General features: G+C 39.9%; 1 protein-coding gene across 4 annotated transcripts in view; it reads left to right on the forward strand.

The window, feature by feature from the left end:
- LOC109376573 (zinc finger protein 345) overlaps positions 1 to 22,911 on the forward strand; it is a 142,806-nt gene that overhangs the window by 111,796 nt on the left and 8,099 nt on the right. The window contains exons 1-2 of one of the 4 annotated variants that reach the window (XM_019632576.1): positions 6,691 to 6,797; positions 7,712 to 7,784. The exons of 2 other annotated variants lie outside the window; for them this stretch is intronic. The gene's annotated coding sequence lies outside the window, so the exon portion shown is untranslated. Of the gene's footprint in view, positions 1 to 6,690; positions 6,798 to 6,828; positions 6,869 to 7,711; positions 7,785 to 22,911 lie in introns of those variants that run through there. One more of the 4 variants, XM_019632577.1, reaches the window with a different exon arrangement.

Below are 22,911 nucleotides of genomic sequence, written 5' to 3' on the forward strand. Positions count from 1 at the left end.
GTCCCAAGCCAGCTCTTAACTAACGTGCCACTCAGCCGGCCCTAGGCTGTATAGCAATTTAATCTGGCTTCCTAATTCGCAATTCAGTTTTGTGCATTCTACTTTTCAGCTCATTTATTGAGTTTTTTTTTAACTTTTATTTTGAAATAATTATAGATACATAGGGTGTTACCAAGATAGCACACAGAAGCCCTTTGTACACTTCACCCAGTTTCTACCAATGGTTGTATACCTTAAATAATTATAGTACAATATCAAAATACAGAATTATCAAAACATAGATTAATGTAATCACCACTGCAATCAAAGCAGAACTATTCCACCAACAAAGATCTCTCTCATGCCGCCCCTTTATAATCACACCTGCATTCCTCCCCCACCACCCCTAATCCCTGGAAACCAGTACTCTGTTTCACATCTAATTTTGTCGTATCAAGGATGTTATATAAATTGAATCAGATAGTATGTGACCTTTGAGATTGGTTTCCAGAACTCAGCATAATGTTCTTGAGATCTATCTAACTTGATACATAAACATATATCAACAATTTATCCCGTTAATACTGAATAATATTACATGGTATGGAGAAACATTTTGGTTGTTTTCATTTTTGGCTACTAAATAAAGCTGCTATGAACAATCATGCACAGTTTTGTGTGGACAAAATCTTTTATTTCTCTGGGATAAAATGCTGGGGAGTGCAATTGTTGAGTTATAATGGTAACTTGATGTTTATTTTTTAAAGAATTGCCAAACTATTTTCCAGAGTGTCTGTAACATTTTACATTCCTACCAGGAATGTATGAGTGTATCAATAATTAACCTATATCGATAGCTGTGCACAGACTGAGTTCTATTTTGGGATTCGATATGCAAGACACACCACCACAAGCCACTTGGGGTAGATAAGAGGTTTATTGTTAACAGGGAAAGAGCTAAGGGAAATAAAAAGTAAATAGTTGCAAGGGAAATAGAAAAATAGTTACATCATACCACCAGGGCCCCTTTATCCAATTCAGCCCTGGAATCAAAGCATCACTGGCAGTTCAGCACCGGAATCTGAACATCACAGGCAGTTCAGCACCAGAATCTGAGAATCTCGGGCAGTTCAGCACCGGAATCTGAGCATCACGGGCAGTTCAGCACCGGAATCTGAGCATCACCGGCAGTTCAGCACCGGAATCTGAGCATCACGGGCAGTTCAGCACCGGAATCTGAGCATCACGGGCATTTCTCAGAGTAATGACACAGTGGAATCTGTTGAGGATGGGCTGCTGCTCATCCCCGCCTCCTGGGGCTTCTTAAGAGTTTTCTAACGAAGGTGGCTTAGAGCCAAATGGCATATGCATAAGTAATACAAGGGACCAGCCCCGGATCTGGCCAGGAGCCAGGGCTAGCCCGTGGCACTGATTAGGACTAGTCCTTGGAGCTCAGCCCAGTCTCGAAGACCTTGGGCGAGCTCCACATCCTGTTCCTTACATCCCTGGAGGGTAGCCAATCTTCCAGAAAGTGCATACCTAAGCCATGAATCCAATCATATGACCCCAGGCAGGCCTTTGTCCTAAATTCTCATACAATGAGAGATCCAGTGTCTTCACATCCTTGCCAGAATTCATGGTATTGTTGCTATTTTTAGTTTAACATTTCTACTAGGCATGTAGTGGTTTCTCATTGTGATCTTAATTTTGCTTTGTTATCAATGGCTAGTGATATTGAATACTATTTCATGTACTTATTTCCCATCTATAACCCTCTTTGGTGAAAGATCTTTTTATGCCTTTTGTCTATTTTCTAAATATATTGTTTGTTTTTTTTTAACTGTTGAGTTTTAGGTGCTTTATATAGTCTAGATATTGAGTCCTTTGTTGGATTATCTGGCTTTGTTGGATTTCTGCTCGGTATGCAAATATTTTATCCCAATCTGTAGTTTGTCTTTTCATCCATTTAACGGGGATTTAGCACAACAGAAGTTTTAAATTTTGATGAAGTCCAATTTATCATTTTTCCTTTTATGATCATGCCTTTGGTGTCAGGTGTGATTTCATGTCACAATGAAGAATTAGGTCAGAAATATATTATCCTATGTTATCTTCTAAAAGTTTTTATGCTTCTACAGTTTATATTTAAATCTATTATCCATTTTGAGTTAAATTTTGCATATGGTGTGAAGTTTGGGTAGAGATTATTTTCACTATAGATATCCAATTACTCCAGCACCATTTATTGAAAAGACTGTCCATCCTCCATTGTATTGCTTTTGCATCTTTGTCAAAAATCCATTGGCCATAATTGTGTGTGTGTGTGGAGGGGGAGCTATTTCTTTATCCTCTGTTCTGTTCCATTGCCTTATGAGGTCTGACAATTAAGCTCGCAAACTCATCCTAGAAAAAGTGCTACATACCTCATTGCTGAATATCGCCAAGGTCACCTTCAAAGTACTCTCCTTGGGAAGCTATGCACTGACTCCAGGCCTACTCCACCCTTCATAGCAATTTTGGAACTTTTTCTGGAATGGCCATCAGAGCTGTCATTGTATTAACCTTGATGTCCTGAATGTCATCAAAATGTCTTACTTTCAATATTTCCTTTATCTTCAGGTACAGAAATAAGTCATTGGGGGCCAGATCAGGTGATTAGGGAGGGTGTTCCAATACAGTTATTTGTTTCCTGGCTAAAAACTCCCTCACAGACAGTGCCATGTGAGCTGGTGAATTGTCTTGATGCAAGGGCTATGAATTGATGGCGAAAAGTTCAGATCATTTTTGTCTAACTTTGTCACTCAGTCTTTTCAGCACTTCCAAATAGTAAACTTGGTTAACTGTTCAGTTGGTACAAATTCATAGTGAATAATTCCTCTGATATCAAAAAAGGTTAGCAACACATTTTGACTCTTGACTTGGACTGACAGAACTTTTTTGGCCATGGAGAATTGGCTGACTTCTATTGTGTACTTTGACACTTTGTTTCAGGGTTGTGTTGGTACACCCATGTTTCATCACCAATAATAACATGGTCCAAAACAGTCTTGCCTCTCCTAAAGGTCTTGGCAAACTTTGACTCTCTTATGCTTTTGTTCATTGGTGGACTCCTTCAGGACCAGTTTTGCACACACCTTTCTCATGCCAAGATTTTCAGTTAAGATTTTTTTTTAAGATTTTATTGGGGAATTGGGGGAAGGGAAACAGACAAGTTGCTGTCCTTTTGTTCTTCAGTCTAGTTGTGGAGGACGTTGCTTCACTGTCCCATGTTGGTATTATCATTGCGCTGTTCCTGGGTGAGGCAGTTGCTTGCTGGCCATTGGACAGCCACTCACGGTGGCTCACGGCAGCTCATGAAAGCACACGCCAGCTGCTGGCCAGCCCCACTGCAGCCTACATTGACTCACGGCAGCCCAGCTCCAGGTCAAGCTGTTGTTCAACATCTTAGCTGAAGAGGGTGCAGCGTCACTGGCCCTCATGTGGGATCTGAACCAGCAGCCCTGCTGCTCAGAGCTGGCAACTCCTAACCAATGTGCCACTTGGCCGGCCAAGATTTTCCTATCTCTCCATCAATGTTTACTTGGTCTGCTATGTTTCTCACAGTCGACGATTTTAACACACAATTCGATGAATTTTTGCAATGTTTTCATCAGTTCTGCTCGTCACTGGCCTCCCTGACTGCTCTTCATCAGTGACATGTTCTGTTCCCTCAGAAAAATGTCTAATCCATTTGTACACTGCTGTTTTTTTCATGGGATTATCCCCATAAACTTGGACTAACATGTCCCTGATTTCACTTCCACTCTTGCCAAGTTTAACAAGAAATTTAATGTTTGTTCGTTGCTCTAATTCAAGCTCAGACTTTCTCACGATGGCACACAGAAACACGCAACAACAATAATGAATGCCACTCAGTAAGACACTGCCACACGTCAACACCAACATGGCTGTGAGACACTGATATTCCAAAGTTATGAAACCTTACCGAGCTATTTGTTTAGTGCTGCCAATGTAAGCACATGGTGGCAAGTTCACAAGCTGAATTGTTAGACCTCTTCTGTGCTTTAGCTTAAGTCCTCAACTTTATCACTAGGGATTGAGTTCCCCTTGTGTCACAGGGCTCAAAACCCCTCCACAGCTCTGAGGCTGTGGAGACTACACCACTATATTAGTTTTCTACCACTGAATAACAAATTATCATAAATGTAGTGGCTTAAAACAATACAAATTTATTACCTTACAGTTAGTTAAAAGACTGACATAGTTCTCACTTAAGGTGTTCAGCTTCCAGAGGCCACAGACATTCCTTCGCTCAAGGCCCCTTTCCTATCTAGCCAGCAACTTTGCATCTCTCTGACCATTTTTCTGTGATCACATCTCCCTCTGACCCTATACTCAGCTGGGAAAGTTTTACTACCTCTAAGGATCCAGATGATTAGATTGTACCCAACTGGATAACCTAGAGTCATCTCCTTATTTCAAGGTCATTAAGTTAATTCCATTTGCAAAGACCCTTTTGCATTGTGAAGTAACATATTCACAGGTTCTGGGGATTAGGACCTGGATATCTTTGCTGAGGGCATTATTCTGCTTACTCCAACCACCCTGAAAGCCTCCATCCCTTTTTCTGAGGAATACTTAGAAATCCACCTCTTACTACCCAACACTACTTCTCCAACACTGTCTTGAATCCAAACAGAAAAGCATCAATCTCCCCTGTATTCATGTTTATGTCCATCATAAGAAGCCCTAGACTCCTTGGTCATCTCTTTAAGACACTGTACTCATCCGTCCCAACTCTTGACACTTTCCAGTATGCCCTCTGGAATTCATAATGCATTAATAACAAACTCCCCTTTTATCTTCAACTATTTCCTTTATCACCCCCTTCACCACTGGGTCTAACAGAAACCTGGCTCTCCATAAGGACTCTGCAGCCCTCTCCATGTATTTTCGCTCCTACAACCTCCTGCCACTGGGTCTGGAAGTGGGCAGGTGTCCCCTTGCTCTTCTTACATTCAGGTTTTTCTCCCTTCCTCTTCCACAAAAGCTCTGGCTTTGAATTTCATGCCATGAGATTATATATAACACACCACACCAAACTGTTGCTGACAGCTACCCAATACAGGATATTTTCCCTTGCTTTTTTTTTTAAAGATTTTATTGGAGAATTGGGGAAGGGAACAGTATTGGGGAATCTTTTTTCACTATAACTTTATTTAAATTTTTTAAGTCAATGAGATAATTCCTTTAAAAACAATCATGAAAAAAACCTGCAGAAAGCAGCAATGATTTCTAAGCTAGCAGCTTCCTCTGAATATCTTTTAATCGAACAATCACATCTCTAAATGTTTACCCCACCAATGTCTCCCAAAAAACAGAAAAGAGAAAATGCCAGAGGAGGGGGAAGGTTGTGGACATAACCCAAAATAGGCACCCCTGTAACAAAATACACCCTGTTTAAAAGTCATATTGATTTGGTATTCTATTTCAGAACAAATGTTTGGAATCTTAAGAGTTTATATAAGAATGCTATAAGGAAGATATATTATCACAATTTGAAGAAAAAATGAGGCTTAGAGTATTCAGATTCTGCTACAATCTCAGCCACCCATGCATTCACACATATTTATATGATCACACACATACTCATATACATACACACAGATCCATACACAATCCTGCCCCACCACTTACACCCACACAATTACTCCAATCACACGCGCCCACAATATGACCGTCCATCCTCACAAAGTCACACATAATCTTGATCCCACCTCTCTCACGTTCATCAATTTTAAGTGCTCGCAGTTTCTCTTTCATTCAACTACCCCCCAAACATGCAATCTCATCATGGCCTCACACACTGGGACCCTTCTTTGCCCATTCTCACATACATGACTGAGCTTGCAGATTCCTGCCCTTCAAACTTCCCGAGCTGGTTTGGTCCCAGACGCTCAGGTTCCACATTCTGATTCGTTCTTCTGGCTCCCTGACACACTCTGCAGCAGCCTGCCTCAAGAGCATCTGCCTGCTCTCAGGGCAAAGCAGAATTTAGACCAACCTCCGGAGCACTTACCCGCAGCCGGGCCACGCCTCTGTGCCTAGAGATTGCAGCTTGCCTTGGCTGGGTCCATTTTGGCCCCTGATGAAGTCCTGGGCTACATTTCCCTGGAGGCCATGGGGCCCAGTATGTTGCAGGGTGAGCGGCCAAAGCCCGAGACAGCCGCACTCTAAGGCTGGGTTGTGTCAGAGAAAAATTACATGGACAAGTTAATAAGAAAGGCTTTATTAAAACTATTGCAACAGGGAAGAGAGATTGAACTCAACTTGGTATGTAACAGTAGCTGGGGATTTATAGCCAATGAGCAGGGTAAGGGAGTCAGTGGATGGAAAATTGTTAAGAGGAACTTGGTTAAGTATAAAGAGTTGGGGGATTCTTGCTGAACTAGTCAGCAGGTCAAGGATGAGGCTTAGTCAAAACTGGGGCTCAAAGGAACCTTATCAGCTGAGACTCCCGAAGCCCCTGGTGCGCCGCTCAGCTGAAGAATGCAGTTTTAGCCAGGTCCAGGCTCCATGCCCCAGGGAAACAGAATGAGCTGGAGACAGCTTTTAGCAGCCTGTGGCTTTTTGGACTACATTTCCCAGAGGCCTCTAGGCCCAGTATTCCTTCTCGCGAGAACTAGACCTTCTTTTCAGGAGTGGGCGGAATCTTCTGGCGGATTAGGGCAAACGGCCCCAGGGCGCTGTGGGAGCTCCGCCGTTTAACTGGGTCCAGCTGCGGTGGTGCGGTGCTGACCAGACCAGAGGAGGCGTAGGTGAGGTGTCCCGGTTTGGGGCAGGGTGTGTCTGAAACCATCGGCCCGTGCGGGATGTGAGGGGGAAGCAGGTGAGAAAGGGAGATTATGAGGCGTGTACGTGTCTGATTGTGACTGTCTCGGTATCTGAGTGACCGTGTACGAAACTTTGAAGGCGGGGAAGGAGGGCTTGATTTGCTGTTATGATTGTGCTTGTGTGGTCGGGATTTAACTGTGAGACGGGGTGTGGCATTGTTTGCGAGTGTGGGGTTCCTTGACCGCTTTTGTGAAACGGTATAAGCCTTGTGTGTGTGTGTGTGTGTGTGTGTGTGTGTGTGTGTGTGTTTATGATATTTGCTGAACCATCGATGGAGGTGTTGGGATGCCTTAACTATGAGATTTGTGACTGTTTCCCTGTAAGGTGAGCGTGTGTGTGTGTGTGTGTATTGTGAGAAGCTGGTAAGGGTGCGTGTGAATTTATTGTCACTGTGTCCCCATGATGTGTGTGGCACAGGGAATGTGAGTGTGTGGGGGTTCCTATGACTTTGCGGTTGTGACTGTGCCTGTCCCCGTGGTGTCTATGTTTGTGTCTCCTTATGAGGCCCATTATGTTTAGGTTTGGGGTGCCTGTGTCCCCGTGGTGTAAGTTTGTGTGATGTGTCCCTACAGCACTGTAGGTATGGGACGTCCCTATGGCACTGTAGGTATGGGGCGCCTTTGTGCCTTTGTGACTCCAGCGTTCTGTTCCCTGGAGACTTCTGTAAGCTCAGGAACAGATTCTGCCTAGAACTGCAGTGACCCTCCTCCTGTCTGTAATGCTGGTATTGAGCAGGACGCCCTAGTTTTGTTTGACCTACATTTGTAAGTGGTGGGCGAGAGGTTGACTGGGCTCCCAGGAGAGCCTGCTGTTTCCTGACGCCTTTCTCCTTCTCCAGCTCTGCTCTGCTTGCATAGAGGCTTCCAGAGTGGAATAAAGAATGACTTGAACATCCACAAGGCACCTGCAAGGTAGCTTGTCGTTTCCCCCTTTTTCCTGAAATCCCCTTTTGCTTTGCCAGGACATGACTTTCTTTCCTCCTTTTGAAAATTCTTGCCCATTAAGACCTGATCCCTAGAATTTCCCCTCTGAGAAAACGTGATTGGCTCCAAACCTGATTTTTTCTTACTAATTTGTCAAGTGGTTTAATTTTTCTTTGTGCTGTCTTTTTTTTTAAAAAAAAACAGACTCTTTCTTTCTGATTATACAAGTAAAACATGATTATTTTAAATAATTTCAAAAGTACAGCAACCCTCAATGAAGAAAATTTAAATTCCTGGCTATTAAGCCAGTGTTAACCTCACATTTTGATATTTTCTTCCCAGTATGTTTTATGTAAAAATATAAAATATGATTAAAAAATTGAATTCATTCAGTATTTACCTTATTATAGCCTACATTTTCACATAAATTATATTTAAGTATTTTCCCACATAGTGTAGTATTTGAAACATTTTTAGAGATGCATATTTATTTGTCTATCGCTTATTTTTTTCTTTCAAATTAGATACAGAAATGACATATAATACGCATTTGTGCAGTTTAACAAATAGTTGTAAAGACCCATATAAGGAATAACCAGGTTAAATAGAATATAGCCATCTCTAAAGAAGCCCCTGATGTACCCCTCCACAATCACAAACAGTTGTGCTCCTCTGGTGATAACCACTGTGATCATTTCTTTGCCTTTCATTAGAACTTAATACCTATGTACGAATTCCAAAACCATCTAAGTTTAATTTTAGTTTTTTTAAATCTTTGTATGAATAGACATTCTTTTGTGTATTTTCATAAAAAAAATGTTTGTGAGCTTCATGTTTCCTATAACTACAGTTAATTTTTTTCCTTTGCTGTATATGTACTACCTCATTGTATGATAGTATCACAATTTACTACTTATTCTACTCTTCATGGACAATTGACTTGCTTCCAATTATTAGCTAACATATTTTGGTATACATGTGCTTGTGATTTTTCAGTATCTATACTAACATTGTGATTAAATTGCTGAGGGCTAGGGTTTGTACATCTTCAATTTTATTAGACAATGCCAAACTGTTTTCTAAAAATGCTGTGTAAATTTTTAATTAAACTTATTGGAGTGACATAAAATTATGTAGGCTTTATGTGTACAATTCTATAATACGTCATCTGCATATTACATCATTTGTTCACCACCCAAAGTCAAATCTCCTTCCATCACTATGTATTTAACCCCCTTTTAACCCTTTTCTACCTCCTCCCCTCCTCCCTTTCCCTCTGGTAACCACTAAACTGTTGTTTGTGTCTATGAGTTTTTGTTAGTCTTTTTCGTTTGTTGCTTTCAGTTTTTTACCCTGTATATTCATGAAATCATATGGTCCTCAACTTTTTCTGACTTATTTTGCTTAACATGATAATCTCAAGATCCATCCATGTTGTTGCAAATGGCAGTATTTCATCTTTTCTGATGGCTGAGTAATATTCCATTGTATATTTGTACCACATCTTTTTTTATCCAATCAATTGTGTATTGAAGGGATGCTTCAGTTGTTTCCATGTCTTGGCCACCATGAATAATGCTGCAGTAAACATAGGGGTACATACATCTTTATGGATAAATGTTTTCAAATTTTGGGGGTAGATACCTAGAAGAGGGATTGCTAGTCATATGGTAAGTCTATTCTTAATTTTTTTAGGAACCTCCATACTGTTTACCATAGTGGCTGTACCAGTTTATATTCCCATCAGCAGTGTATGAGGGTTCCTTTTCCCCCACAACCTTTCCAGCACTTATTACTTGTCTTGTTGATAATAGCTATTCTAACAGATATGAGGTGATATCTCATTGTGGTTTTGATTTGCATTTCCCTAATAGCTAGTGAATTTGAGCATTTTTTCATATATCTGCTGTCTGCTTGTTTGTCTTGGGAGAAGTGTCTTTTCAGGTCCTTTGATCAGTTTTTAATTGGATTATTTTTTTTTATGTTCTTGTACGAGTTCTTTATATATTTTGGATATTAGCTCTTTTGGAGATGTTGTTTGCAAATATCTTCCCCCATTCAGTTGGTTGACTCTTTGGTTGATGGTTTCTTTTGCTGTACAGAAACTTTTTAGTTTGAAATAGTCCCATTCATTTATTTTTGCATTTACTTCCATGCCTTTGAGGTCAAATTCATAAAATCCTCTATAAGACCAAGGTCCATAAGTTTAGTACTTATGTTTTCTTCTATGCAATTGATTGATTGATTGATTGATTGATTGATTGAAAGATTTTATTGGGGAATTGGGTGAAGGGAACAGCGTTGGGGAATCGGGGGAAGGGGAACAGAGAAGTTGCTGTCCTTTTGTTCTTCAGTCTAGTTGTGGAGGACATTGCTTCACTGGCCCAAGTTGGTATTATCATTGCGCTCTTTCCGGGTGAGGCAGATCATTTGCTGGCCTCTGGACGGCCACTCACGGCAGCTCTTGGCAGCTCACACCAGCTGCAGGCTGCTCACGCTGGCTGCCAGCCACACACGGTAGCTTATGGCAGCCCACTGCAGCAGGGGCTGCAGCCTACGCTGTCGCTGGAGACTCACGGCAGCTCAGCTCCAGGTCGAGCTGTTGTTCACCATCTTAGCTGTAGAAGGCACAGTGTCACTGACCCTCATGTGGGATCCGAACTGGGGCCCTGCTGCTCAGAGTGGGCATCCCAAGCCAGTTCTTAACCAACGTGCCAGTTGGCTGGCCCCTTCTATGCAATTTATTGCTTCAGGTCTTATATTTAGGTCTTTGATCCATTTTGAGTTAATTTTGGTATATGGTGACAGATAACAGTCTAGTTTCATTCTTTTGCGTGTAGATTTCCAATTTTCTCAAGACCATTTATCAAAGAGGATTTCTTTTCTCCTTGTTTGCTTTTGGCTCCTTTATTGAAAATTATTTGCCCATATATATATGGATTTATTTCTGGGTTCTCAATTCTGTTCCACTGGTCTGTGTATCTATTTTTCTACCAATATCATGCTATATTGATTATTGTTCTTTGTAGTGTAATGTGAAGTCAGGGAATATGATACCTCTGGACATGTTCTTTTTTCACAGGACTGCTTTTGCTATTCAGGGTCTTTTGTGATTCCGTACAAATCTGATGAGTTTGTTTGTTTTTTAATTGGGGAATTGGGGGAATGCGAACAGTGCTGGGGAATTGGGGGAAGGGGAACAGACAAGTTGCTGTCCTTTTGTTCTTCAGTCTAGTTGTGGAGGACGTTGCTTCACTGGCCCAAGTTGGCACCATCATTGCGCTCCTCCTGGGTGAGGCAGATCAGTCACCGGCTTTTGGACAGCTGCTCACTGCGGCTGCTGGCCACTCACGCTGGTTGCTGGCTACATACAGTAGCCCATGGCAACCCACTGCCACAGGGGTTGCAGCCTATGCCGTCACAGGCGACTCATGGCAGCTCAGCTCCCGGTTGAACTGTTGTTCAGCATCTTAGCTGTAGAGCAGGGGTGTCAAACTGGCGGCCCGCGGGCCGCATGCGGCCCTTGAGGTAATTTTTTGTGGCCCGCGATGCTCTGAAATAAAATGAAAATAGAAAAAATAGTTATGAAGAAAATAGCGCTTAGGGGAGATCAAGGCAATACCGTACACACAATTCCCTCATTAACCCTTTAACTACTGAAGACAAGTATACACGTGGCCCAATGCCTTTCCTGGGGGCCCGTGGATGTGTATAAACGTGCTGACTCAGTTCTGGTGACGTTTGGAAGCGATATGTCTGCCACTCTCAGTGTCACGTAATGTAAATAGATCCCAATAGCGAAAAGGTTAAAAAGAGCAGTCGGGTAAAAAAGAATAATTTTAGTTTTATAAATACATTAAATAAAATAAATGTTTAAATAAAAGCAAGTATATAGTGTTGTAATTATCCTATCCATATTCCTGAATCCTCACTTCAGAATATAAATTTAACAAAATTTGTAAATGTGATGTGGCCTGCGTCAATCTTGCCTGTTGCACCAAATGGCCCGTGTTTTAATTGAGTTTGACACCCCTGCGGTAGAGGGCAGTGTCACTGGCCCTCATATGTGGGATCCGAACCGGGGCCCCCTGGTGTCCCAAGCCAGTTCTTAACCATCGCGCCACTCGGCAGGCCCTGATGATTTTTTTTGTTCTAGTTCTTTAAAAAATGCCATTGGGGTTTTGATGGGTATTGCATTAAATCTGTATATTGCTTTGGGTAATACGGCCATTTTAACTATGCTGACTTTTCCAATCCATAAATATGGAAGATATTTCCTTTTCCTTTTGCCTTCTTCAATTTCTTTTAATAGTGTCTTGTAATTTTCATTGTATAGGTCCTTCACATCCTTTGTTAAGTTCTTTCCTAAGTATTTTATTTTTCGTTGTAATTGCAAAAAGAATTATTATTTGTTTATTTTTCTAAGACTTCATTGTGAGTGTATAGAAACGCAATAGATTTTTGCATATTGATTTTGTATCCTGCAATTTTACTGTGTTTTTTTTATTGTTTTCAGTACTTCTTTTGGTGTAGTCTTTAGGGTTTTCTATGTAAAGAATCATATCATCTGCAAAAATTGACAATTTGACTTCTTCATTCCCAATTTGGATGCCTTTTATTTCTTTCTCTTGCCTAATTGCTATGGCTATGATTTCCAATACTATGTTGAATAACAGTGATGAAAGAGGACACCCTTGTCTTGTTGCTGATCGTAGAGGGAAAGCATTCAGTATTTCACCATCAAGTCTGATATTAGCTGATGGTTTGTCATATATGGCCTTCATTATGTTAAGGTACTTTCCTTCTATACCCATTTAAGTGTCTTAATCATAAATGGATGCTGTAGCTTGTCAAATGATTTTCTGCATCTGTTGATATCATCCTTTATTTTGTTTATGTGGTGTATCACATTTATCTATTTGCATATGCTGAACCATCCTTGTTCCCCTTGATTGTGATGTATAATATTTTTATTTTAATGTTGTATTCAATTTGCTAGTATTTTGTTTAGGATTTTTGCATCTGTATTCATCAGAGATATTGGTCTGTAGTTTTCTTTTCTGTGTATTATTCTTAGCAGTTTTGGTATCAGGGTAATGTTGGCCTCATAAAATGAGTTAGGAAGTATTGCCTCTGCTTCAGTTTTTTTTTGGAAGGTTTTGATGAGGACAGGTATTAAATTATCTTCAAATGTTTGGTAGAATTCACTAGTGAAGCCATCTGGTCCTGGGTTTTTGTTTTTGGGGAGGTTTTGGATGATTGTTTCAATTTCTTTACTGTTGATTGGTCTATTTAGATTTTTCAGTTCTTCATTATTCAGTCCAGGAAGGTTATATATTTCTAAGAACTTGTCCATTTCTTCTACGTTATTGAATTTGGTAGCATATAGTCCTTCATAGCATTCTTGCATGATCCTTTGCATTTCTGTGGTATCTGTCATAACTTCTCTTTCATTACTGATTTTGTTTATTTATGTCTTTTCTCGTTTTTCCTTGGTGAGTATAGCTAGGGGTTTGTCAGTTTTATTAATCTTTTTGATCCAATCTGCTGCTCTGTGTCCTTTGTATTGGTGATTTCAGTCCATTTACATTTAGGGTGATTATTGATATATAAGGCTTTCCTAAAGCCATTTATCTTTTGTTTTCTGGTAGCTCGGTGTCTCCATTGTTTCTTTGCCTTTGTGTTTCTGTCTGTTATTTTAGTTTTGTGGTATTCTATGATTTTTTCCTCTGTTTTCTCTTTTTTTATGTTATGTTTCTCAGTTCTGGATTTTTTTGTGTGTGTGTGGTTCCCATTACATTTATGTAAAAGAAAGTTTTATATTTACAGTAGTTCTTTTTCTTCTTCATGCATCTTATCTCGATTCCCGTTTGCCAGTTCAGACCTTTATTCCCTCCCCTTTAATGTTTTTGTTGTCGTAAATTATCCCTATTTGTGCTGTGAGTCCTTTTTAAAATTGCAATAGCTATTGTCTCCCCTCTCCTCCTCCTCTCTCTCTCTCTCTCTCTCTCTCTCTCTCTCTCTCTCTCTCTCTCTCTCTCTCTCTGTTTTTACCTCCTATAACCTTTATAACCTTTATGTTGCATTCAAGTGTATGGTTCCCTATTCTGAATAAGGTCCAATTTCCTGCTTCTGTCTGTTAGTCATCTTACTCATAGTTATGTATGCTTTTGTCTTTTTGTTTCAGGTAGAATAACCTCATTCAGTATTTCATGTAATGCAGGCCTTGTGGAAAATCCCCTCAGCTTCTGTATGTCTGGAAAGGTCTTTATTTCTCCTTCATATCTAAAGGATAACTTTGCTGTATGTATTATTTTTGGGTGGTAGTTTCTCTTTTTCAATCGTTTGAATATTCCACTCCCACCTAGCTTGTTTAATTTTTACTGCAAAATCTAATGGGATTTCCTTTATAGGTTATTGTCTTCTTTTCTTTAGCTGCCTTAAGAATTCTTTTTGTCATTAATTTTTAATATAATGGGCCTTGGAGAAGGCCTTTTAGGATTGAGATAATTAGGTATTCTGTTGGCTTTTTGGATTTGACGATTCAGTTCTTTCCATAGATTTGTCAGGTTCTCATTGGATGTTTGTTTGAATAGGCTGTCTGTTTCCTTCTCACTATTTTCTCCTTTTGATATACACATTATTGATGGAGTCAGTTTTTTTCTTTTAAGATTTTATTGGGGAATTGGGGGAGGGAAACAGTGTTGAGGAATCAGGGAAGGGGAACAGACAAGTTGCTGTCCTTTTGTTCTTCAGTCTAGTTGTGGAGGACGTCGCTTCACTGGCCCATGTTGGTATTATCATTGTGCTCTTCCTGGGTGAGGCAGATCAGTCGCCAGCCACTGGTTGGCCACTCATGGTGGCTCTTGGCAGCTCACGCCAGCTGCTGGCCACTCATGGTAGCTTTACGGCAGCCTAGTGCAGCCTATGCCATCACTGGCGACTCACGGCAGCCCAGCTCCAGGTCAAGCTGTTGTTCACCATCTTAGCTATAGAGGGCGCAGCATTATGACCCACATGTGGGATCCAAACCGAGGCCCTGCTGCTCAGAGCTGGCATCTCAAGCCAGCTCTTAATCAACGCGCCACCCAGCTGGCCCTGATGGAGTCAGTTCTTGTAGAGTTCTTTCATTTCTTTTAACTCTCAAGTCTTAATGTTATTAAATTTTTGGGGGGGGAGTAATTTTCCTGTCTCTCTATATAAAACTTTCCTTTCACTTCATTTCTAGGTATTTTATATTTTTATTTAGTTTCATATTAACATGACAATTATTTAGCAATATGTCTAGTTTTGTTTTAGGTAACTTTTAAGTTTTTATTAAATTTCAAACTTGCATAAAAGGTACAAGAATAGTATAAAGTATTCTTGTGTACTCTTTACTGAGATTCATCAATTGCTTACATTTTCACCCCCTTTGCATTATCATTCCTACATGCACTTTCAGGTGTTCTCTGCCTCTCTGTATGTGCGTGTGCACTTGCACTCCACATACACAATACACATATTTTAGAATAAGTTGTAGACATTTGCCCCTTAGCCCTTAAATGCTTCACTGTGTTATTTTCTAATAACAAGAGTATTCTCTTATATAATCACAGTACAATTGTGAAAATAAGAAATTTTAACAATTATGAAATACTGTTATCTAAAATTCCATATTCAAAAATTTTCACTCCCAGTAATGTTCATTTTAGCAGAACCCTCTCTCCCCCATGCACTGTCCAGGGTACAGTCTAGGATCACACACTAAATTTAGTTATCATGTCTCTTTTTAGTCTTCTGTAATCTAGAAGAGATGCTAGTCTTGCAGACAGTGGATTGTAAATTACTTCCACTGATAAGAGAGGCCCAAAATGACCTGGGGGTTCAAGATTGTCATTTTCATCTGGGTCCCAACTAATTCTATATTTAAAGATATTCTTTACCAACCAGCCCAGTAACTTTCACATGAAAAACATGGCAAGACTGAATTCAACTGTTATCGTAAGTCAACAACCTGCACAATTTTGTGTTTGATTTTTCAGCAATATCAGCCCTATCACTTCAAGAAATGGAGATTCTTTTAGGATTTTCATGAATGTGCTCTGGTTCTCAAAACTGTGACTTGAGATGAAAGTTAACAGACCTGGTCTTGTCAATTTCTCTTTGTAAGCACTTGAGTGAGTATACATGAATCCATCCCACATTACAGTCCTTATAAGTGTTCATTACTGCCATAATCGTTAAGTAGAGCAACTCCTTAGCTCCCAATGCATGCACTTTAGTTGGCATTACATCACAATCAACCATAGCTTGACTGTGATCCCACTGCATGCCATGGATTTTTAGCATCCCAAATTCTGTTGGCAAGGAGCTCTGCACTGTAGTCAATCCCAAAGGATTAATAAGTATTTGGAAAAGAATAGAACAGCTCAGTGCAACAAAGATTTAATGTATGGCTAAAAGGCATGATCAAACTAATTCTGAAATCCCATCTTATCTCCTGGGACCACTTCAGATACCAATTCTGTTGCAGTCAGGATCCAATCAAAAGACAGAAAACACACAGTAATTTGAACTGGGAAAGTTCAATATAAAGAATTACTAACTGGGATTGGCGTAAGAATTGGCTAGGAAGAAGTAAAGAGAATGCTAAAGACCAGAGGTCGGCAAACTTTTGAGATGGAAGAGCTGCCAGGGGTCGGCAAACTGCGGCTCGCGAGCCACATGCAGCTGTTTGGGTATGTACATGTGGCTCTGAAGTAAAATTGAAAATGAAAATAAAACTATGATAGTTTCATTTATAATATTACTTTAAATTTTCCTTATTTATAAAAATATATTTATGGTACTCGAATAATTTTTAAATTGTTGTGAGGGACAGGATTGGCTCTTTTAGGGGTCGGCAAACTTTTGAGACGGAACGTACCCAAAGAGCTGCATGTGGCTCGCGAGCCACAGTTTGCCAACCCCTGCTGAAGACCATAGGAATAGCAGATATAAAAGCAGCCACTAGTAATATTTGAGAAAGAACATCCAAGGAAGCCCAGGGCTGAGAGCTAGGCCTTGTTGCAGAGGATGTAGTTGTGGCTCACTGAATAAGAGTAGTTGCTGTGGAATAGAGCTGGGACTAAGATGAAGCAAGTATGGTGCCCAGGGTGCAAAACTCAAGGTAGTACTCACTGGTGTCTACTGTACACTTTCAGAGCTGTGAGAGTGAGTGCCTCAAATTTTGCACCCAAGGTGCCTCATTCTTTAGGGGACAGTCATTCTCAGAGTCATACAAATGCATGGTTGGCACCTGAGAGTGAGTGCTCAGCTTTTGTGTCCTAGGAGCCTTGCTTGCCTCATCAAGGTCCTGTCCTTGCCAGGTGCTGCACCAGTGGAACTTGCTGGAAATCTCCCCTTTGGAATTTGCTAGAAATCTGATCTCTAGGGTAGAGTGAGGGCTCTTACCAGAAGTCTGCTACAAAACTGCCAGAGGAAGTTGCTGGCTGTTGGATGCTGCTGGCCATCTTAAGAGCCAGGAGCTGGAGAAGCTGCTTGCACTGGGGGAGACTGGTGAAGTCACCCAAGTTGCAGGAGCTTGGCACTGGGGAAACTGCAGGAGGTGGACCTGGGTGCTAGAGAAGCCTGTCAGGCAAGCACACCAGAATCAGAGGGGAATACTTCCTCCTGTAATGGCTAACATCCTCTATGACAAATCTCAACATTGTGCTGGCAAAGGAAAAAATATTTAAGTAGCCCAGATCCACTTTCACAGAGTAGGCAATAAAGAGTGAATTTGGAGCTTAGAGGCAATAAATTGATAACTAGCGTATAGTCTTCTAAGAATTTTAAAGTTAATTTTAACTTATATATGATGTGATGTAGATATAATTTTTTAATGGATATTTGATTATTTTAGCACCTTTTTCTTTTTATTTTTTTAAATTGGGGAATTGGAGAAGGAGAACAGTGTTGGGGAATCGGGGAAGGGAACAGACAAGTTGCTGTCCTTTTGTTCTTCTGTCTAGTTGTGGAGAACGTGGCATCACTGGCTCATGTCGGTATTATGATCATTGCGCTCTTCCTGGCTGAGGCATATCGGTCGCAGGCCATTGGACGGCCGCTCACGGCATCTCACAGCAGCTCATGCTGGCTGCTGGCCACTCACGGTAGCTTATAACAGCCCACTGCAGCCCATGCCATCGCTGGCAACTCACAGCAGCTCAGTTCCAGGTCGAGCTGTTGTTCACCATCTTAGCTGTAGAGGGCGCAGAGTGACTGGCCCTCATGTGGGGTCCGAACCGGGTCCCTGCTGCTCAGAGCTCGCGTCCCAAGCCAGCTCTTAACCAACACGCCATGCAACCAGCCCCTTAGCATCTTTTTCTTGAAGAGTCCATCTTTTTTTCACTGTTGCAGTGCCAGGATTGTCAGATCATAAATTTCCACATGTGTGAGAGTATATTCCTCTCTGTCTTCTGTGCCATAGATCTATTTTTTATATCCCTGTGTCAGTGCCACAATCAATTAATAACTATTGTTTTATAATATATTGACATATGATAGAGTCCCTCCAGCTTATTTTTAAGAAGTGTTTTGTTCCCGTAGTCTTCTGTATAAATTAAAGAATCATCTTGTCAAGGCCCATGAAAAACTTGTGAATTTGATTACAATTGCATTAAATATATAGATCACTCTGAGGAGAATTGATATCTTTATAAAATTGATGCTTCCTTTTAATAAAAAACGGCATTTCCGTTTATTTAAGTGTTGAATATCTTTATAATTTTATCCACACATACATTTCTAAGTACTTTGCATTTGCTATTTATAAATAAAATTTATTTTTCTAATTTTGCTGGTATGTAGAAATGGCAGATGGCTTTTGTTTTCTGGTTTATTTCTGAGAATTCTGTGAGACCTCTCAGCAAATTTAACAATCTGTTAAAAAATCTCTTGGATTTTTTCCTTATAGGCAATCATAAAAACTGCAAATATCAGTTTTATTCCTTGCTTTCCAGTGCTTATATATTTTACTTGCCACAACTTTTAAGGACACACACTTACTATTTCATCATTTGGTATGTTCTTTTCTATATTTCATAGGTACTACTACTTAGTATGAGGAAATTTTCTTCTACTCACAGGTTGTTAAAAAATTTTTTCTTCTTAATGATTGGATGTGAAATTTTATCAAATTGTTATTCTCTGTCAATTAGAGATAATTGTTTTTCTTTAATCTGTTAACATAGTTAATTATATTAATAGATTTTCTAATGTTAGTGAAATATTATATTCCTTGAATAAAATCAACTTAGTCATAATGTTTTCTTTTTTATTACTTATTGTATTCAGTTTGATAGAATTTTGTTTCCAATTTTTATATCTGTGTTTATAAATTAGATTAGCCTGAAATTATTCTCTCTCATGTAGTCCTCTTATTTGGTATCATGGCTACATTAATTTCATCAGATAAATTGAGGAATGTTCTATTTCTTTGTTAAAATTTGAAGTGTTAAAAAAATATTTTGTACATTCAGGCATGTATAAAATATATTCTAGGTTAAATAATAATGCCCATATAACCATCATGCAGTTTAAAAAATACATTGCTATTACCTCAAAGCCCTCTGCCTGCACTCCCCACTGAAGTGTAACCATTAAACAGATTTTTGTAAAAGTAATTTGTCTGCTGTTATAGAAATTTTTTTTGTATGACACCCTAAAGAATATTTTGTAATTTTGCCTGCTTTAAAAGCTTATGTAAATTAAATCATACTGTATGTGCTCTTTTGTTAGCTTTTGTTTATTGTTTTTAAAATTAATATTAAACAGTTTAGACATATCTTGTTTATTTTCACCTTTTTCATTTCATAAACTGTATGACTATATCACAGTTTACTCAATATATATTCTTGTGGATGTTGGGGTTTCCATCTTTTTGCTCTTAATAAAAACCATTGCTATGAACATTCTAACGTATCTTTTCTAGGAGTGGAATTTCTGAGTCCTAGGGAATATGCATATTAACCTAGTTAATACCAAAATCTTTCAAAGTAGTTGTTTGAGTTTCTACTTCGAACAGTGTATGTTTGCCTGCTGCTACAAATCTTTGCCAACATTTGGAATTGTCACACTTTTTATCTGTCTGATGCATGTATGATGATACCTCATTGTGGTTTTAATTTAAAATATCTTGATTAATAATGAAACTGAATATCTTTGAGTTTCCTTTGACTTCTTTTCTCTCTTTTCTTCAATTTATTTTTATTTAGGTGAAATTCACATAACATACAATTAACCATTTTAACGTGTATAATTCAGTGGTATTTAGTGTGAATTCAGTGATATTTAACCTGTATTCACAATGTTTTGCAACCAAGTCTCTCTAATTTCAAAACTTTTTTCATTTCTCCATAAAAACATCTTGTACTCATTTGAAGCACAAAACTTTTAACTTTGATGAATTAAAATATTGGGTATCGGGAAAGTCATGATGCATTTTTACAAAGAAAAACATTGGAAAAAAATGTCATGACTTTTCCGACAACCCAATATATCTATTTTTTTTTTGTTACCTGTACTTTCAATGTCAAATCAAAGGATGCTTTGCCAATTCCAAGGTCATGAAGATTTAAAAATCCCTATGTTTTCTTGAGTTTTATAGTTTAGCTCTTTTTTTTTTTTTTTAAGATTTTTCTATTGGGGAATTGGGGAGGGGAACAGTGTTGGGGAATTGAGGAAGGGGAACATTGTGTTTTTCCAGGACCGATCAACTCCAAGTCAAGTTGTTGTCTTTCAATCTTAGTTGTGGAGGGAGAAAGCTCAGCTCTCAGTCTAGCCCCCGCTTTCAATCTAGTTGCAGGGTGAGGCACAGTCCACCATCCCATGCGGGAGTCAAACCAGTAACCTTGTTGCACACTGAGCCATCCGGCCACCAGTTGGCAACTCGAAGCTGTTTAGCTCAAGGTGCTGTGTTCAATCTTAGTTGTGGGTGGGCACAGCCAACTATCCCATGCTGGAGTCGAACCGGCAACCTTGTTGTTAAGGGCATGCGCTCTCACCAGTTGAGTCATCCGGCCGCCCATTGCCAGCTCAGCGGCAGCTCAGCTTGGGCACAGCTCACTGGCCCATGTGGGAATCAAACTGGCAACCTTGTTGTTCAGAGCTCGTGCTGTAACCAAGTGTGCCACTTGGTTGGCCCTCTACTTCATTCTTTTGCATGTGTTTATCCAGTTATCCCAGCACCACTTGTTGAAGAGACATTTCTTTCCTCATTGTCGTCCTTGTCAAAAATCAATTGGTGGGCTGGCCGAGTGGCTCATTGGTTAAGAGCTGGCTTGGGATGCCAGCTCTGAGCAGCAGGGCCCCAGTTCGGATCCCACATGAGGGCCAGTGACACTGCTCTCTACAGCTAAGATGGTGAACAACAGCTCGACCTGGAGCTGGGCTGCCATGAGTCACCCGTGACAGCGTAGGCTGCAGCGGGATGCCATAAGCTACCGTGAGTGGCCGGCAGCCAGCGTGAGTGGCCGGCAGCCGGTGTGAGCTGCCAAGAGTCGCTGTGAGCAGCCGTCCAGAGGCCGGCAACCGATCTGCCTCATCTGGGAAGAGCGGAATGATAATACCAACACAGGCCAGTGAAGCAACGTCCTCCACAACTAGACTGAAGAACAAAAGGACAGCAACTTGTCTTTTTCCCTTCCCCTGATTCCCCAGCGCTGTTCCCCTCACCCAATTTCCCAATAAAATCTTAAAAAAAAAAAATTTGACCAAAGATGTCTGGGTTTATTTCTTGGTTCTCTTTTCCATTGGTCTGTATATCTTTATGCCAGTGTCATACTGTTTTGATTACTGTAATTTTTTTATAGTAAGTTTTGAAATCAGGAGATGAGTCTTCCACTTTGTTTTTCTTTTTCAATGTTGTTTTGGTGTCAGGAGCTCTCTTCATATGAATTTGAGGATTGGCTTTCAATTTCTCTAAAAAGGCCATTGAAATTTTGATAGTGATTGCATTGAATCTGTAGATGGCTTTGTGGAGTATTGCCATCTTAACACTATTAAGTCTTTAATGCATGCACATGGGAAGTTATTCTGTTTCAACTCCAGCTGGTGTACTGCAGTTCAATTTGACACTAGCCACCCAGAGTTAGTGTCAAGCTTCATAGGTGTTAGCTCACTAAGTTTATTTGCCCCTGCTTCAGACCAACTGGCTACAAATCTGGTTGGGAAGAAGGAGTTCTCATGACTGCCCTCCCCACAAGGTTTAATAATTTACTGGAGGGGTGTCCGGTTAGCTCAGTTGGTTAGAGCACAGTGCTCATAACACCAACGTTGCCGGTTCAATCCCCACATGGGCCACTGCGATGCACCCTCCACAACTAGATTGAAATAACTACTTGACTTGGAGCTGATGGATCCTGAAAAAACACACTGTTCCCCAATAAAATTTAAACTAATAATAATAATAATAATAAATTTACTAGAATGACTTATAGTATGCAGGAAACCACTATACTTATCATTAAAGTTTTATTATAAACAAGTCAGGAATAGCCAAATGAAAACACACATAGAGCAAGGTCTAGAAGGAACTCAGAGCTTCTGTGTCCTTTCCCTGTGGAATCAGTGTGTGTTACTTTTCTGGCGCATCAATGTACTCACCAAGCAGGAAGCTCCCTTGAGCTTCCAGTGTCCAGAGTTTTTAATGGGCTTTCATTATGTGGGCATGATTGATTAATCATTTAAATCAATTTCTAGCTCCACTCCCCTCTCCTGGAGATTGGGCTGGCTCAGTCTTTCTAGCAGCCCCAGTGCTGAAATTACCTCCAGGTGTACCATGAATCACCTTATTAGCATAAATTCAGGTGAGATCCAATAACAAAGACACGTCTATCACTTGGGAAAGTCCAAGCATTTTAGAAACTCTGTTCTAGGAACCTGGAACAAAGACCAAATTCTTTATTATACAACATATTTTTCATTTATTTAATAGTTCCTTTTCTCTTGGTTTATTTAGCTTTTTTATTAATGATTTTAAAAAGATCTTTATATTTCAGATACTAGATCTTTGACAGATAAATATTTTATAAATATCTTCTCCCATTCTGTGGCTTATTTATTTACTCTTTATAATGGACTTTATTCATAA

This window comes from Hipposideros armiger, unplaced genomic scaffold, assembly GCF_001890085.2.
Source record: "Hipposideros armiger isolate ML-2016 unplaced genomic scaffold, ASM189008v1 scaffold_1154, whole genome shotgun sequence".
In the NCBI taxonomy this organism is placed as follows: domain Eukaryota; kingdom Metazoa; phylum Chordata; class Mammalia; order Chiroptera; family Hipposideridae; genus Hipposideros; species Hipposideros armiger.